The following is a 17,200-nucleotide window of genomic DNA, read 5'->3' on the forward strand; positions in this document are numbered from 1 at the left end:
CGGCCTCGGGGGGCAAAGCCGTCGGCCTCGGGGGCCAGAAGGGGCTGACAGCACAGGGCGGGCGGGCGGGGGGCACACAGTGGGCTTTCAGGCGAGGCTGCTGCAGCCCCGCTCTGCACGGGGGCTCGGCTGCAAGGAGCGGACAGCTTGCAGCGGCTGTTGCCTGCTTTAATTTAGCAAACTGGGTAATGGCCCCGTTTCTGCTCCTGCTCCTGCTGCCTGAATTGCAGACCTTACGGACGGGAAGCTGCTTCTTCCCCAGCCGTTTTCTTAAAAGCAGACAAAGAGACACCTTTGCCGTGTGATCTCCATGCTGCTTCTGGGCGGGTGGAGTCTAATCACAGCCCCATCCCGCCCCCCGCGGCGCACCCCCTTGCCCTTGCCCTTCCTCCCCCTGCGCCAGCCGGTCCCTCCTCCCCGAAGTTCTCAGGTGGCTCCAGCCGCAGTCACTCTCCCAGGCCAAGCTCCCTGTGGCCTGGCTTTCAGTCTCATCCAAACAGGGACAGCTTCGTTTCCCAGTCATGACGATTTTTGTTTTTCTTTATTTTTTGGTCAATAGGGAAGGACTCATTGACTGGACATTTTATCATTCAATTATTTTAAGACAACGTAGAACGAGTCATAATCCTATAAATAAATTAATTTTGTTTTTGCTGTTTAATTTTATTTTTAAACAGAACATAAAATTTGCCTTCTTTTTTTTTTAAATGTCTTTTATTTATTTTTTGAGAGACAGAGAGACAGTGCGAGCGGGGGAGGGGCAGAGAGAGAGGGAGACACAGAATCTGAGGTAGGCTCCAGGCTCTGAGCTGTCAGCACAGAGCCTGATGCGGGGCTTGAACCCACGAACCATGAGATGGTGACCTGAGCTGAGGCCAGACGCTTAACCGACTGAGCCACCCGGGCGCCCCGAAATTTGCCTTCTTGACGTGTACCAATCTTCAGACCTCTTTTGAAGTACAAAACAAACTCTATATCCCTTAAGGAACTTCCCATTCCCCTCCCCCCAGCACCGGCAACCTAATCATGGCATTTTGGATGCTGTGACCAACGTTCTCGTCCTTCTGTATTTTCTGTTATCCCTTGGCTCTCCCTCCATCAAACCACCGGAGGCTCATTGCATCCGGGAAGAGCGGGCTAACAGAAACCAGAGGAAAATAATTCTCTTATGACTTGCAGTCTTGAAAGTCGAAGCCTGGAGGAGAAGAGAACAAGAATGGCCCCAAGGCACGAACAGTAGAGGGGGAAGGAATACGGGATGGATCAGAGCCAGGCTTCCTGCCCCAGAGGAAACACATGTTCCAGAAGAGAGAAGATGGAGAGGAGGGGTGCCGGCACTTCCCCGCCAGGGGCCTGATCCCTGGCCACCTGGGGACCGAACCCCAGCAAGATGAGAGCATCCAGAGGGACCCAGGACAGAACTGACGGGCCACCTGGCCATGACCAGCACTGGTCAGAAAGATGACCATGGGGGCCGCACGGCCACCTCCATCTGAAGACACCTTGTCATTCCAAGGGAGTCTAGGGAAGCCTAGACCCCAGCTTGGCTAACGTCGCTCTCATAGACCTGACACAGTGAGGGCTTGCGTTAAGCATTAAGTCGAATGATAGGAAAAGAAATTTGTTCTTTTTCTTGCCTATCATTCCACACCTCTCCTGCTCTGCCCGCACCCAGACCTCACACTGCTCTAAACCTCCCGCTGCCTTGCTCAGACCTCACGCCTGAGGATTGAACCAGAGTGCAAAGACAGCAAATCCGTGCACTTCTTAATGGCAATACATAATAATTAATATCAACAGATAGTAAGCAAATGATTACTGAGCACCTGCTGTGTACCAGGCACTGTGTTGGGTGGTCAGGTTTCAATGAGGCAGGCACAAATCTCTGTCCTCAGGGGGCTTTATGTTCTAAGGGAGGATGACAGACCATTAAGGAGGTAAATATGTACTGGTGGAAGGGAAGTGTGTGACTCAAAGCATCATTCCTTGGGCTACCTGCTTTCTTTTTTTAAAAATATTGTTAATGTTATTTATTTTTGAGAGAGAGAAAGAGTGCAAGCAGAGGAGGGGCAAAGAGAGAGAGGGAGACACAGAATCTGAAGCAGGCTCTAGGCTCCAAGCTGTCAGCACAGAGCCTGACATGAGGCTCGAACCCACAAACTGCAAGATCATGACCTGAGCTGAAGTCGATGCTTAACCAACTGAGCCACACAGGTGCCAAGGGCCACCTGCTTTCAACAGGAATTTTACATGTGCCCAGCAGCCCCCTGCCAAGACCCCACTGGAGGCCTCAGGAACCAAGCATCCTGATTACATTGGTACCGGAGGCCATTTCCTAGCATGAAGGAGAGAAATGTGGTACGTGGAGGCCTGCCCATCTGCACTCCATCTCGCACACTGGTTGTGAGGATTCTCTCTTCATACTTCCTTAATCAGCTAGTTGGAAACTGTGTAAAATAAATTATATGACAGATCACTCAGCAAAACTCACTGTCAGGTCATACCTGGATGACCTTTACCCACCAGGGGCCCACCCCCGCCGCACCCGGGCTGGTCACCCGGGCCCCTCCCCTTTTCTCCTGTCGTAGAGCCATGATTGTATTTGTGCAGCCTCTGTGCTTCCAGAGAACGTGATGCCTTCCCCGCTCTGACCTTGGGGCTCATCTGCCCTAAAGGAATCTGGCTCTAAGCTAATCAGAGTTGTGTCATCCACCCCCTGGCCGCAGGGATACTGTTTGCAGGTGCGCGCATGACCTGAGCTGTCCAATTGGAGGAAACTCTGGGACATACCCAGCGTGGGGACACGCCCTTCTCTGCTGGTCACGGGTGAGGAGCTGGAGGCTTGGCGTCACCAGCAGTCATGTTAGAACCACGGACACCTGGGGCGTGCTCATAGCTTAGATGTCCCCACCTTATCTGCGGGTGTAGATTTCAGACCCACAGGGTTGAAACTGCAGACAGTACTGACCTCTACATAGCCTGTTTTCCCCTAAACATACATATGTATGGGACAGTTTAATTTATAAATCATGCACCGTAAGAGAGGAACAAAAATAACTAATAACAAAATAGAACAATAAAACAACTTTTATAATAACAGTTTGTAATAATAGTTGAATTTCTCTGCCTCAAAATCTCGTCATTGTCCTGCATTGACCCCTCTTCTCACAGTGATGATGGGAGATGATCAAATGCCCACGTGGTGACATGAAGTGAGGTGAATGACGTAGGCGTTGGGACACTCCATCAGAAGGATGGTCGTCTGCTTCCAGACAAGGCTGATCTGAAGTGGGAAGCCACAGGTAAGGGGTGACCAGTGTAAATCCGCTCACTCTTGGACATGCCTCCCTTTAGAGGTGTAACGTAATCCCTCTCCCATTGGATGGGCCAGCCTCAGTGACAGGATGCGGTGGGAATCATGCCCTGTCACTTCCAGAGCTTAATCATAAAACGAAGAGCTTCCACCCGGCTCTCTCTCCCTCTCGGGTGCTTTGCTCTGGGGAAGCCAGCCGCCATGTTGTGAGCAAGCCCATGTGGGAAGAACCGAGGCCCCCCTGCCACCAGGAGTCAGCACGGTCTGTCCACCACGTAAATGGGCCCTTGTAGACGCCTGTCTCCCTGGACCAGGCAAGCTTTCCGATGACTCCAGAACCACCTGACATCTTAAGGGCAACTCCATGGAGATTCTGAGCCAGAACTGCCCAGCTAAACTGCTCCCAAATTCCCAACCCACGGTAACTATGAGATAAAAACAGTTTTTGTTGTTGTCAGTCACTAAGTTTTTAGGTAATCTGTTACATAGCGATAGATTGCTAATATAGGAGCCCATGTCAAGACAAACTCATAAGTTGCTGGATCAACCCTCACCTGAAGCTAAGATTTTCCAGTGAAGTGAGTCCAATAGAGTCCCTTTATTGTTTTAATCCAGTTTGAGTTGGCTTTTCTGTTATTTTCTGTTAAAAGCATCTTGGCAGATACCTTCCCAATTCTTCCTCCCAGACTCAGGCTTCTAAAGGAACTAAAAATGTGGATTAACTGACTCCATTTAACTTCAGCTCAAGAATCTTCATTCCAGCTACTCCGGCTTCTAACTGTGGCATTAATGTTAATGGAAGCAGATGCTGCGGCAATCTCCATGCAGAGAATTCATTCTCTTGCTTAAGGATGTAATAAATGGAGATGGAAAGGTAGTTTACACCTGAATATATAAAGAGTCGATAGGTAATAACCCTTAAATGGAACACCACTATGGATACTGCCTGTCCAAAGCAGCCAAAGAGAAGGAGCGAGGGGAGATGTTAATTCCTACTTGACAGTGGGCCTCTTAGCATTCCTGAAACCAAAACAAGAAACAAGAGGATTGTATGGTGATTACAGGTGATTCAGCTTTGATGGCTGAAGACACAGGTGTGGCCTTTCTGTTCCTTTTGGAAGTAGCTGCTTGTAATTCATGAAAAAGAGAGCAGGTCTTTCTTTTAAAGGAAGGAGAGAAAAACACAACGGTGTGGGTGACAATAAGAAAACATAACTCATTTTGGCTCACAATGCGTGGAATGATCTGGAAGGAATAAGGTTGATGGTGGGTTCTGAAAGGCAAGAAATCAAAGTTAAAAGGAGGCATTGGATGAAATCCATCTCCAAGAGCCCTTGACATTCTGCCTCTGCTGAACAAAATGAACGGTGGCCAGTAACAATTGTCCATCAGGTGTAAATTGTGGATGTTGACTTACTGCATAAACATGACCATATGACATCTACAGATCTGTGGTCTATGAGGGGCTCGTAAGAATTATCAGTAGATCACATCTTTATTAGTGCTCTTCTCCTCAATTCTGCATTAATGTGTTTATTTAGGGGGGGAGACTGCTGGCTCTTTTTTTAGGAAAAATCCTTGAAATTCGCTTCTGTGCATTTCATTGTAGAAATTCTCCTCATTAATCCTTGCTGCGTGTTCCACAGAAACTTTCTCAGGGAGGGACAGAGTTAATGTTTGTCTTCGGAGCTGCAAGAACTCAACATAGACCTCACTGTGTACCCCTGAGCAAGTGACTGAGCCCGGTCAAGCATCAGTATTTTGATCTCTAACTTTAATTATTTTGTTTGTGATCATAAAAATAGCATGAACTCTTATGAAACCTTTTATGTTTCAGACTTAGTCTCAGCATTTTCTGTTTCTTGACCCATTTAATCACATCACCTCACACAATCTCTTATCCCAAAGCTGAGCACACAGCAGACGCTGCAGTGGTAATACTCCCTTTCATTTGGAAATGAAAGATTAAAAAGCATAATTGGTGGAGTATAAAATGATCTATTGCAACATTTCTCACACATCTAGATGCCATGAATCTAAAATAATATTTTTAACGTTTTTACTCAGTGACCAATTTCCTTAAAGCACACACACACATATGCGTGGCGAAACAGCCAGATTTCTAAACATCAATGCATCGTTGCCTTCTCTATGACATCCACTTCTATCCAGCCCGCCCGGCGTCACCGGGGACACCGGAGGGACCTGTACTTCAGAGACACATGCCACCTTAGTCGGGCAGGTCTCTTGTTGGCATTTACCACTTCCCGTTGGTCCAGCCTCAAAGCAGTCAATATCTTTCTTATAAACACGGGAAGAAAAAACACACGGTCCAAAATCCAAATCTCCAAGTTACTGGTGTGTGATCAGCTGTGTTGATTCCAGCATCCCTGTGGGATGGAGGCAGGCACGGGGCTGAGGGCTGTGTCCTCAGGGCACCACCTGAGCCAGTACAAATGATAATCCAGTGCAGGTCTACGCAGCCACAGCTCATGCCGTCACACAGAGGGGCGGAGCCCACAACTGCTGGGATTGACCCAGGTCTGCACGCTATGCCCGAGTTCTCAGCTGAGATTCTAAGAGATGTCTCGCTCTTGCTCCAACGGACTTGGTTTATGCAGAAACACTGAGGAAATGCAATATCCTGTATTTGCTGCCTTATCTTCAAGTTCAGATCACTCACCTAAGCAACATGGTGAACCCACCACAGAAAGGCCATGACTCAAGAGACTGCATCAGAGAGAACTGGGTCCAAACATCCATTCTCCCAGCTGCTGGCAGCGTGAATTCACTTCTCTGAGCCTGTTTTCTTGTTAGGACTACACAAGACAATATTTATATACTCTCTGAAATATAGCAAGATCTCGATAAATGGCAGGAGCCATAAAATAATGATGATCTTTGCCTTTCATTCCTTACTTCTTTCCCTGAGCTCCAAATTTATACAGAAGACTAACTACTCAACATCTCCACCTGGGTGCCCCACGGACTCGCAGAACTCAACAGGATAAATCAGCCTCACCATCTATTCCTTAAACTTGCATGAACTGGAAACCCCGGGCTGCCACCCCATTTCCCCTCAGGCTCCAGTCCTGCTGATTCCGTGACTCCGTCAAGGTGCACACTGGACTTCAGTCTGGAACTTTGCCTCACGGGTCCGGATGTTCCTCCTCCTGGAAATCTACAAAACCAAGATGAAAAACAAACAAAAATATCTTAAAATTTTTCAGGGAAATTTAAAGACAAATGTAATGCGAGGCTCCAAACATGTGTACAATTCTCAAAAACCGATGTGACAGGGCACAAGGCACGTAAGAGTAGTGAAAAGATGTTCAGTGAGGGGCTGGAGGATTCGGCCATGGTAAAGCTCAGCAAAGACCAAGAAAAATACATTTGTCTGAGGCAAAAGACTCAACCTAAAGGGCAAAGCTATCCCTGGGTTTTACAATGGGTATAGAAAAGAGAGCAAGCAAGGTTTGTGCGAGGAGCATACTTAGCCGGGTTGGGACAGAATGGCAGAGGGAGTGGTAGCTGTGGGAAGTGCCATGTCTCTGAGACATCGCTGAAGGGAAAATGCTGGACCCGAGAAATCTAGAAAGTCACCTACCTCATCCTGCCCTTGTTATCACCCCTTGGAACGCATGCTACTACCTGACGGAGGAAAATCGAACCCGCCCAGTTATGAGTAACTACAAGAAGCAGCCATGGCTCCTCTACAGAGCCACTAGAAGGAAAAATTGGAAAAGGGAAACAAAACGTAACAAAATGAAAAATGCTCATGAGCAGTCATGCTTTCACAGAGCAGGAAAAAACTGTGACCAAACATTTTGTGGTAATTTTCTTTTAAAAAAATGCGAAGCAATTACATCTCTGGGGAAAGATCACAAAGAAGAAACACTTGTCTTCACATGTACTGGGTCGGTGTTCAAGGTTATCATTCAAAAGCGATAAATCTGGTGATACAATCATATGCATCTGTCCAGGCACCCAAGAATATACTAACATAATATTACAAACTAAAATCGAGTGGTGAGAAACAAAGGAGGAGAAGGGAAGGGAAAGGAAATATGCTAAGGTATCATTAACCATGGTATAGAATGAAAAAGAATTAAGGTCCAAAGACTGTAGGACTAAAGGTGTCTTATAAAGTTATAATTATAGGAGTCATGACAAGAACAAAACATAAACCCTCTTAAGTATCAGGGGACCCAAAGCAAACAAAATAGGGCACAGAGTAGAGACAGGACTTTAAGGAACAAACAAACAAAAATCTAATATACATGGCATTTCTAAGACCAAATATGTGCCAGGTCAAATATAAATGTGCTCAGCTGCTCTATTAAAAAGATTTTCCGGGGCACCTGGGTGGCTCAGTGGCTTAAGCATCCAACTTCATTCAGCTCAGGTCATGATCTCACAGTTTGTGAGTTCAAGCTCTGCATCAGATCCTCTGTCCCTCTTTCTCTCTATCGTTCACCCACTCATGCTCTCTCCCTCTCTCTCTCAAAACCAAATAAACATGTTTTAAAATTTTCATATTGGTCCAAGCTGTATGCAAGAGGTACATAACACCAAGGTGTTTAGCAAAGCTGAAAGTCAAAGGGTATCCAAAGGCACACAAAACCAATGTCAACAGAAGGCAGCAAAGGCCATGCCATTAAACCTGAGAAGGCAGGATTCAGAACAAAAGCATAAAACGGACTTGGAAGGTCACTTTATAATGGTAAAGGGAAAATCCCCAGTGCCGATATAACCATTCTGAACACCCATGCATCAGACGACACAGCAGATACTAACGGAGCAGAAATTACAGGAGGCACAGGAGAATCTGCGGTGACACCAGCAGCAGGGGACAATTCAAATCCCAACACAGACCCAGTGGGCAAAAGCTTGGGCTCTAGACGCCCTAGATAATGTAATTAATAACACAGACTGTACTGAGTCTTACAGATTACACACCTTGACCATGGATCATTTATTTTCTTTTCAAATGCCCACGAAATATTAATGAAAGAATTGATCACATTCTAGACCACAAAAGGAACCCTGATAAATTCTCAAAAAGCAGAAATAATGTGGACTATATTCTCTGATCACAATGTCATAAAAATGGAAGCAAAGAACAAAAGCAGCAAATAAAAATGCCTTTCTACCTGAATATTAAACCTTTAAAAATTAAAAAAAGAAATCATTCTTAGACATACTTTGGGGCCAAAGAAAAAAGCCCGGCCACCAAATTAAGACTTTCCAAAAAATAATAGTGAAAATTCTGTATATCAGAATCTGTGGGTGCCACTAAAAAGCACTCAGGGGAAAGTCGTAAACTCAGAAACTTAGGTCAATAGAAAAATAAAGAATACAATAAATTAGGGATTGGACTACAAATGTTAGAAATAAAACAAAGGAGAGAAGTAAAGACCTAATAAAGAAAATGAAACAAAAATTTGTACGTTAGAACATGAGAGGGGTGGCTCCGTTGGTTAATCATCTGGCTCTTGGTTTCAGCATGGGTCATGATCTCAGGGGTCGACCTCGTGGGTTGAATCCCCATGTCGGGCTCTGTGCTGACAGCACAAAGCCTCCTTGGGATTCTGTCTCTCCCCCATCTCTTTCTTCCCCTCCCCATTCATGCTTTCTAAATAAATAAATAAACTTTAAATAAAAGGATATTAGAAACCACAAATAAATCCACAAATAGTGTCTTGAGGGGAGGGTGAACCAGAAGTTAGACAGTCCAATAACCTAATCATAAGAGAGGAAGAAGAAAATGCAAGAATATAAAGAAACAGAAAATGTAAATAGGCCAATTTCTATTGAAAAAAAATTAAAATTGCCTAAAATCTTTTGATAAAAATGGAGCCAAAAGAGGTTTAGTCCTGGGGAAATTTTATCATATTAGAAAAAATCATATCCAATAATGCAGGTAAAAAGAAGATAAATGTTCCAAAATCTTTTACTGAAGCAAATACAATATAACACTTCATCTGGTAGAGATTGGGGTAAGAACAAAACAAAACAAAACAAAACAAAAAGCCATAGCCTAACCTTGTTATGCAGATTGATTAAAAAATCAGATATTAAATATTAGTAAACAGCATCCATTAAACCATTAAACATTAGTACACTTTAAAATGTAGATTTTATTTCAGGAACTTAAGAACATTAAATTAATTAGGAATCCATTAATTTAGCCATCCTATTACTAGATGTAAGAAGAAAAATCATCTGACCACTCAAATACCAAGAAAAATGTGCACGTTAAATTCACCAACAATTTTTGATAAAAAAATTTAACAAAAGCTCAATCTAACATGACTAATATATAAAGGTTTGCAAGAGATGTATAAGAAAAAGACAATGACCAAGTTGAAAATGGAGGCCAAAGAGCTCACAGAAAAGGAATTATAAATGGTTAAACAGAGGAAAAGAAGCACGACTTCACTTTAATGAGAGATTCCCAAATTAAAGCTGTCTCGAGATGCCATTTACACCTATTGGACTGGCAAAAGTCCAGAAGTTTGAGAACAGTGTGTTTGTGAGGCTGTGAGGAAACAGGCATCATATATTGCTGGTGGGAATAGAAATTGGTATAACCCTTGTAGAGGGCAAATCAGCACCATCTATCAAAATTACATATGTATATACCCTTTGACCCATCAATTATACTTTTGGGAATTTATCCTCCAGTTACATTTACACATGTGTGAAATGATGTCTGTGCAAGGCTATTCATTAATATTGCTTGTAAAAGCAAAAATGTCAAGCACCCTGTTTTTCTATACAGGTTAAGTAAATTACAGTACATCCATATGATATAACATCATGAACTTGTAAAGACATAGTGACACTTTCTATGTGTAGGTAGACACAGAAAGAGGGTCTACAGATATATCATGAGGTAAAACAACAATAACAAAATCATGAGGTGCTTTTTGTGGAAAAGTAAATAATATATATAATAAATATATATATAGTAAACAAAGCATAAGCAAAGCATATATATATATATATACACACATATATATATATTTGTCCTAAGTTGTAGGCAATTCCCTGTAGTTCTAGGGAAAAGTCCTTCAAATGTTGGCCTCAATCTGTTTTTCCAGGTTGATCAACCTCTTATTCCTTCCAACACACGTACCACTCTGACCACAGTACTTCTACTTTAGTTACACTGAGCCACTTAACAGTCTCTGGCCATCTTTGTGCATGTATTGCTCCTACTGCCTGAAGTCCCAAGATGCCCCTATCTGCCAGATGGGCCAGCCACTCATCCTTCGAGAAGAGCCAGTTCCAATGATGCCCCTGCACGAGGCAGAGAGAGAGTGTTTCCCTTCTGTGGGGCTACATGCATACCCTTCTTTGTCATATTGTATTGAAATTCTTGGCACAGATAGTTTGTTCCCTAAGAAGACTATGAGAATTTCAGAAGCAGAAATCATGTATTATACTGTCTTGCATCCCCATGACTTATCTGGCCCAGATCATGCACACATTATGAATGGTTGGTATAAACAACACCATACACTCATCAATAAATGAACAGGTTAACAGACTATGGTATATGATAGCGTATTATTCAGCCTTAAAAAAATAGGCAATTCTGATACATGCTACAACATGAATGAACCTTGAAGACATTGTGTTAACTGAAATAAGCCAGACAGGAAAAGACAAATAATGAAAACAGACCCTGGAATTGTATGAATTTTCTAGGGCAAATATTGGAAATTTATACAGTTTTTCTCCAATGATCAAATTCATAAAGACAAAAAATAAAAGGATGGTTTCCAGGAGCTGGGGAGGGGTGGAGGAGGGGATAATTTAATAGGTTCAGGGCTTCAGTTTGGAAAGATAAAGAGGTTCTGATGATGGTTGGTGGTGACGGCTACACAGCAGTATGAATGTGCTCGATGCCACCCAACTGTAGATCCCAAAGGAACTAAAACGGCAAATTTTACGCTGTGTGTATTTTACTACAATGCAAAAGTTTGCCTTGCCAGGGGTTGGGAGGAAGATCCAAGGAATCCTTGAGATAGAAAGTCTGTATCCAAGAACACTTTTCATATCCTATTCTTGAAGATGGTAAATATTGTACATTGTGTCCCAGCTCATCTGTCAAAATCAATTCTATCCTTACCAAGCTTTCTCTTGGGACTTAACTGAAAGCTGTAAATGAATGGTCACTAAGACCTTGGTAAATATGCTACACCAGCCATTTGTCAATAAATATCGATCACTTGCAAGGTGGCAGACACCAGGTGCTGGAGACGCAGAAGTGAGAAAGACAGGTGTCTTTTCCTCACCTCAGAGAGATTACCACACAACACTGAATCCACAGATTTAGTGAAATGCGTTGAAGATCCTTCACCTGCAATTCCTTCTAGTCTACAGGGTCACTCTCTCACTGGACCCTTGAACTCTTCTCTACTGCCTCTGTTAGTTTTCACTTAGGATCCTGCTAATGTTCCACAGTAGGGAACCAATTCCCTTAAGTAAACAAAGCACAAAAAGTCTATGAAATACATGTCTGGGTAGAAAAGCACTGCTCATTTTTATGTTTTATTTTCAAGTTGGTTATTGCTGGAGTAGAGAAGTGCTATTGATTTTTGTATGTTGATCTTGAGTCAAGCTATCTTGCTGAAACTCTATTATTAGTTCTAATAGCATACATGTGGATTCCTTTGGTTATTCTGGGTAGATGATCATATCATTTGCAGATATTGTCCATTTTATCTCTTTCCTCCCAAACCTTACAACTCTGATTTCTTTCTCTTCCTTCGTAACATTGGCCATGACCTTTGAAATAAAATTTCAAAAACAAATACCAGAAGGCAGCAAAAAAGTGGATTGATTTTATTATATTGAAATAAAAGATTTTGCTCCAAGAAACCATGAGCAAAATTACTAAGTGATAGAACAGAAGATATTTGCAATATCTAAAACAAGAGGTTACTATTTCTAGAATGTATAAGGAATTTCTGCATACCAACAAGGAGAAAATATCAAGCCACTGGAAAAATGGTCAAAGGATATGAATAGTAATTTATAGATGACAAAACTCGAACGCTAACAAGCACATTGAAGAGATGCTTAAAATCATTAATAATCAGAGAAATGTAAATTAAAACAACAATGAGATGCCACTTTATATCTATGAGAGTGGCTCAGTTAGAAAGCTGGATAATGCCAAACATTGGAGGGAATGTGAGGTTACAAGAACATAATACAGTGTTTGATTTAATATGAGCAGTGCAGCAATTCTGAAGAGCAATCAGGCAGCTTTTAGTCAAGTTTGATATATACATCTGCTACAAGGCATGCATCCCAAATTCCCACATATGTCCGTAAGTGGACATGTACAAGTTCACGGAAGCCTTTTCTGAGATGTTGAGGAGTTGGAGACAGTTGGGTTGTCCACCATGGGCTGAGTGGATAGGTAAGACGTGGTAGATACAAACCATGGAGTCCCATATGGCAACATGTTTTGTGCACATACCAACATGGGTGGGTCTTAAGAACATAGCACTGAGGAAGAGAAATCAAAATAATCAGCGATGTCTCAACCAATGCCATTTACATAAAATTAAGTTGCATGCACACACAAATGGAGAGTACACACTCATTGGGGTAAGAAGTAGGAAAAGTGAATGAATAAATAAAAGAGAAGCTGGCCCTTGCATAGAGCAATGGTATCAAAGCTCCATAATGGAAGAGAAAGATCAATTTTTTTTAAGAAAAGTAAGTAAAGGGGCACCTGGGTGGCTCATTATTTCTGCTCAGGTCATCATCTTGAGATTCTTGGAATTGAGCCCTGACATGCACTGACAGCACAAAACCTGCTTGGTATTCTCTCTCTTCCTCTGTCTCTCTCTCTTTCTGTCCCTCTCCTTCTCTCTCTCTCTCTTTCTCTCTCTCTCTCTCAATAAATAAAATTACAAAAGAAAAAGAAATAAAAGCAACGCTGTAATACCAAGCAGTTCCAGAAAGAAATGACAGGAACCAACCTGGTGTCTCAGAAGGAACACATGGGGTTTCTAGCTCCACTTATGTGTCACCTCAAAGCTATCTCAAAGATGCCCACAGACGTGTGTAACCAACGATACTTCACACTAGTGGAACACAGTGAGCACCAGGCAAAGGCAAGAGAAAGAAGAAAGAAGAGCCTTTGCCTCCTTCCCACCTTGTGCAGAAAGAGAGGGTATGGCAACAGAAGGGGAAGGGAGATGAGGGACCACCTCACCCTCTCACTACTCACCAGGCCTCTGCTTTACTTGTGCCCTTTCCATGCACAAGGAAAGCGGGAGTCAGAGAAGAGTGGCCTTGTCTATCCATCTGGCCAGGCTCCAAGCCCTCAGCTCATGTGACATGCACAGTAGGGGAAGGCCTAGGTGGGGAGAGGGGCCTGCCCTGTATTCATTATAAATGTAGGAGTACTTGATTTATAGAAAATAAACACTTGTCCTAGAAGCCTATTAGTCAGGCAACTCACACATATAGCCTCTCTCAGTTGCTTTTGTTGGGTACATCATTTGACACCAAGGCAGTGTGGGCCCACCCCTCCATGTTAGTGGAGGTCCTCCAGAAACCTGGGGCAGCAGAGCTGGGACAGGAAGGAAATGGTCAGGAAGGAAATGGTATTTTTATCAATATCTGTCCAAAGGAAAAAAAAAAAAGAAAAAAGAACAACACACATACACACACACATACACACACACACAAATGATGGTAGAATAGGCTGAGTCATAGGGATTATGTTTAGAAAGCAGGAACAGGAAAGAAAAATAAAGGTGGTAAAAATGTGTCAGCAGGTAGGCAAGGGAATTACAAGCAAAAATGAAAGAGGTGGTGGTGATGGAGGAGGGCACTTGTGGGGAAGAACACTGGGTGTTGTATGGAAACTAATTTGACAATAAACTACTTAAAATAAAAATAAAAATGAGTTACTAGAAAAATAAAAAAAAATAAACTATTGGGACCGCATCAAGATAAAAACCTTCTGCACTGCAAAGGAAACAATCAACAAAACTAAAAGGTGACCAACAGAATAGGAAAAGATATTTGCAAATGACATATCAGATAAAGGGCTAGGATCCAAAATCTATTAAGAACTCACCAAACTCCACACCAAAAAACAAATAATCCAGTGAAGAAGTGGGCAGAAGACATGAACAGACCCTTCTCCAAAGAGGACATCCAGATGGCCTACAGGCACATGAAATGATGCTCAGCGTCACTCACATCAGGGAAACACAAATCAAAACCACACCAGGATACCTCCTCACACTAGTCAGAGTGGTTAAAATGAACAAATCAGGAGACTATAGATGCTGAGGATATGGAGAAACGGGCACCCTCCTACACTGTTGGTGGAAATGCAAACTGGTGTAGCCATTCTGGAAAACAGTGTGGAGGTTCCTCAAAAAATAAGAAAGGAACAGGGATACAGAAGTGCTGATGCATAGGGGCACACGTACCCCAATGTGTATAGCAGTGCTTTCAGCAATAGCCAAATCATGGAAAGAGCCTAAATGTCCATCAACTGATGAATGGATCAAGAAGAATGTGGTTTATATATATAATGGAATACTACTTGGCAATGAGAAAGAATGAAATCCTGCCATTTGCAGCAACATGGATGGAATTGGATGGTATTATGCTAAATGAAATAAGTCAGTCAGAGAAAGACTCATATATTTTCCCTCATATATGGATCTTGAGAAACTTAACAGAAGACCAGGGGGGAAGGGAAGGGGGAAAATAATCACGAAGAGAGAGGAAGGGAGGCAAAGTATAGAGACCCTTAAATACAGAGAACAAACTGAGGGTTGATGGGGGTGGGGGAGAGGGAAAAGGGGGTGATGGGCATTGAGGAGGGCACTTGTTGGGATTAGCACTGGGTGTTGTTTGGAAGCCAATTTGACAATGAATCATATTTTAAAAAAAGAAAAAAATGTGATGGCAGGGACTGGGTTTGGGTCGGGGGCCCCTCATGAATTCAGAATGGGGGCTGCCTAAACACGATGGGAAGCATGGAGTGTTCTGTGTTCTAAGTGAAGGTGGATCTTATGCTTAGTGATGTACAGGGAAGTACCAGGGGGATCAAAGTGAGTTTGAGATAACAGCTTTGATGCCCAAAGTGAACTGGCAAGATTTTATCTTAGGACAATGACTCAGGCCCTGAAGGGTAGCCAGTCTTCCCCACCCTGTGTGTGACCTTGTGACTGTCTGGAGGGAGGTGGGGCTCAGGGGTCAGGGCTCTGCAAGGTAGATGCTTGCACACTTCTTCCGGCAGTGGCAGCACTGGGTCTCTGACACCAGAAGAGAGACAAGGTTAGGAACAAGTCACCAGTATAGATGGTGCTGAAATCGTTATTCATAAATACACCGTCATAAGAACTTAGAAGGAAATTCTAAATGCAAAAGCTTGGAAAGCACCCCCAAACCCAAACCCACTCACAAGCCCTACATGGAAGGCACGTCTATTTTAGATGTCATAAGCCCACAATTGTCACCCTTAAGCTGAAGCCATCAAGCTTTCAGAGCATAAGAAGAAATCTGAGGGGTTTCCCTGGGCCTCCAGGGTGGGGAGAACTGGTGTCCCAAAGCCTCCTGATTCCTCCAGTTCTCCAAAGAGATGTCTCTTTGGTGGTCCCTGAGATGCCCCTGGGCACCTTATCCACCCCACAGTCGCATAAGTGAAGGAATGAAAAACCAGCCTTGAAAATTAGCCCTCACGTGCATTTTCAAAAGTGTGTGCAGTCAAGAAACCTGATATGCTTTGTGACTTTACTGATCATCTAGAGTAATCCCTCTGGGCGTCACACCCCCCCGGGAAGTGACACCTATCCCACAGCTCTCCCAGTCTCTGTGCGTTGCATGCCACTCAGAGTCCCTGAGTATCAAACACTCCATACACCAATGTGACAATTAGCAAGACATGGCCCCGGTGTCCTGAAAGGCATGGTGACATCTCTGAAATGCCAAACTTGCACCCAAGGCTTGGCTTTGACTCCCAAAAACTTAAGGTCACCATGTGCCTGGGCATCAAATCAGAGAGAACTGTCAACTCCTTCAACTTGTCAGTTTCAGTGGTACTGAAATTTCTTTCTTAAAACAGTATCCAATTTCAAGTATAAAGGAAGAGAACGTATAATACAGATGTTTCATGAAGTTTGAAGTCCTAAGAGTCTAAAACCATCACTTTTACTTTACCAGCCACCTCTGAAGACTTCAAAGCATTTTTTGGTGAGCATTTTAACACAAAATTTCACAACAGCAGACTGGACAGGCTTGCTCTCGTTTTACAGAAAGAAATAAACGAACCACTAAAGGTCTGCTGAATGAGCCTCTTTCCACCACATGTCACTGCCCAATAAACCCAAAGGTCAGGGCCTCGCTTTTTCCCCTTCAATGCCCATTTTATTTATTTATTTTTTATTTTTTAATATTTTATTGTCAAGTTGGTTTCCATACAACACCCAGTGCTCTTCCCCACAAGTGCCCTCCTCCATCACCACCACCTCTTCCCCCCCTTCAACCCTCAGTTCCTTTTCAGTATTCAATAGTCTCTCAAGTTTTGTGTCCCTGTCTCTCCCCATCCCCTTAGGACATCTGGGCGGTTTCGTTGGTTGAGTGTCCGACTTTGGCTCAGGTCACCATCTCATGGTTCCTGAGTTTGAGCCCCGAATCGGGCTCTCTGCTGTCAGTGCAAAGCCTGCTTCAGACCCTGTCTCCCTCTCTCTCTGCCCCTCCCTCACTTGTGATCTCTCTCTACAAAAAATAAATAAATATTTAAAAAATAAATTCAAAAATGGGGCGCTCAGTGGCTCAGGTGGTTGAACGTCTGACTATTCATTTAGGCTCAGGTCATCATCACCTCAGGGT

This window comes from Suricata suricatta, chromosome 16 (genome assembly GCF_006229205.1).
Source record: "Suricata suricatta isolate VVHF042 chromosome 16, meerkat_22Aug2017_6uvM2_HiC, whole genome shotgun sequence".
In the NCBI taxonomy this organism is placed as follows: domain Eukaryota; kingdom Metazoa; phylum Chordata; class Mammalia; order Carnivora; family Herpestidae; genus Suricata; species Suricata suricatta.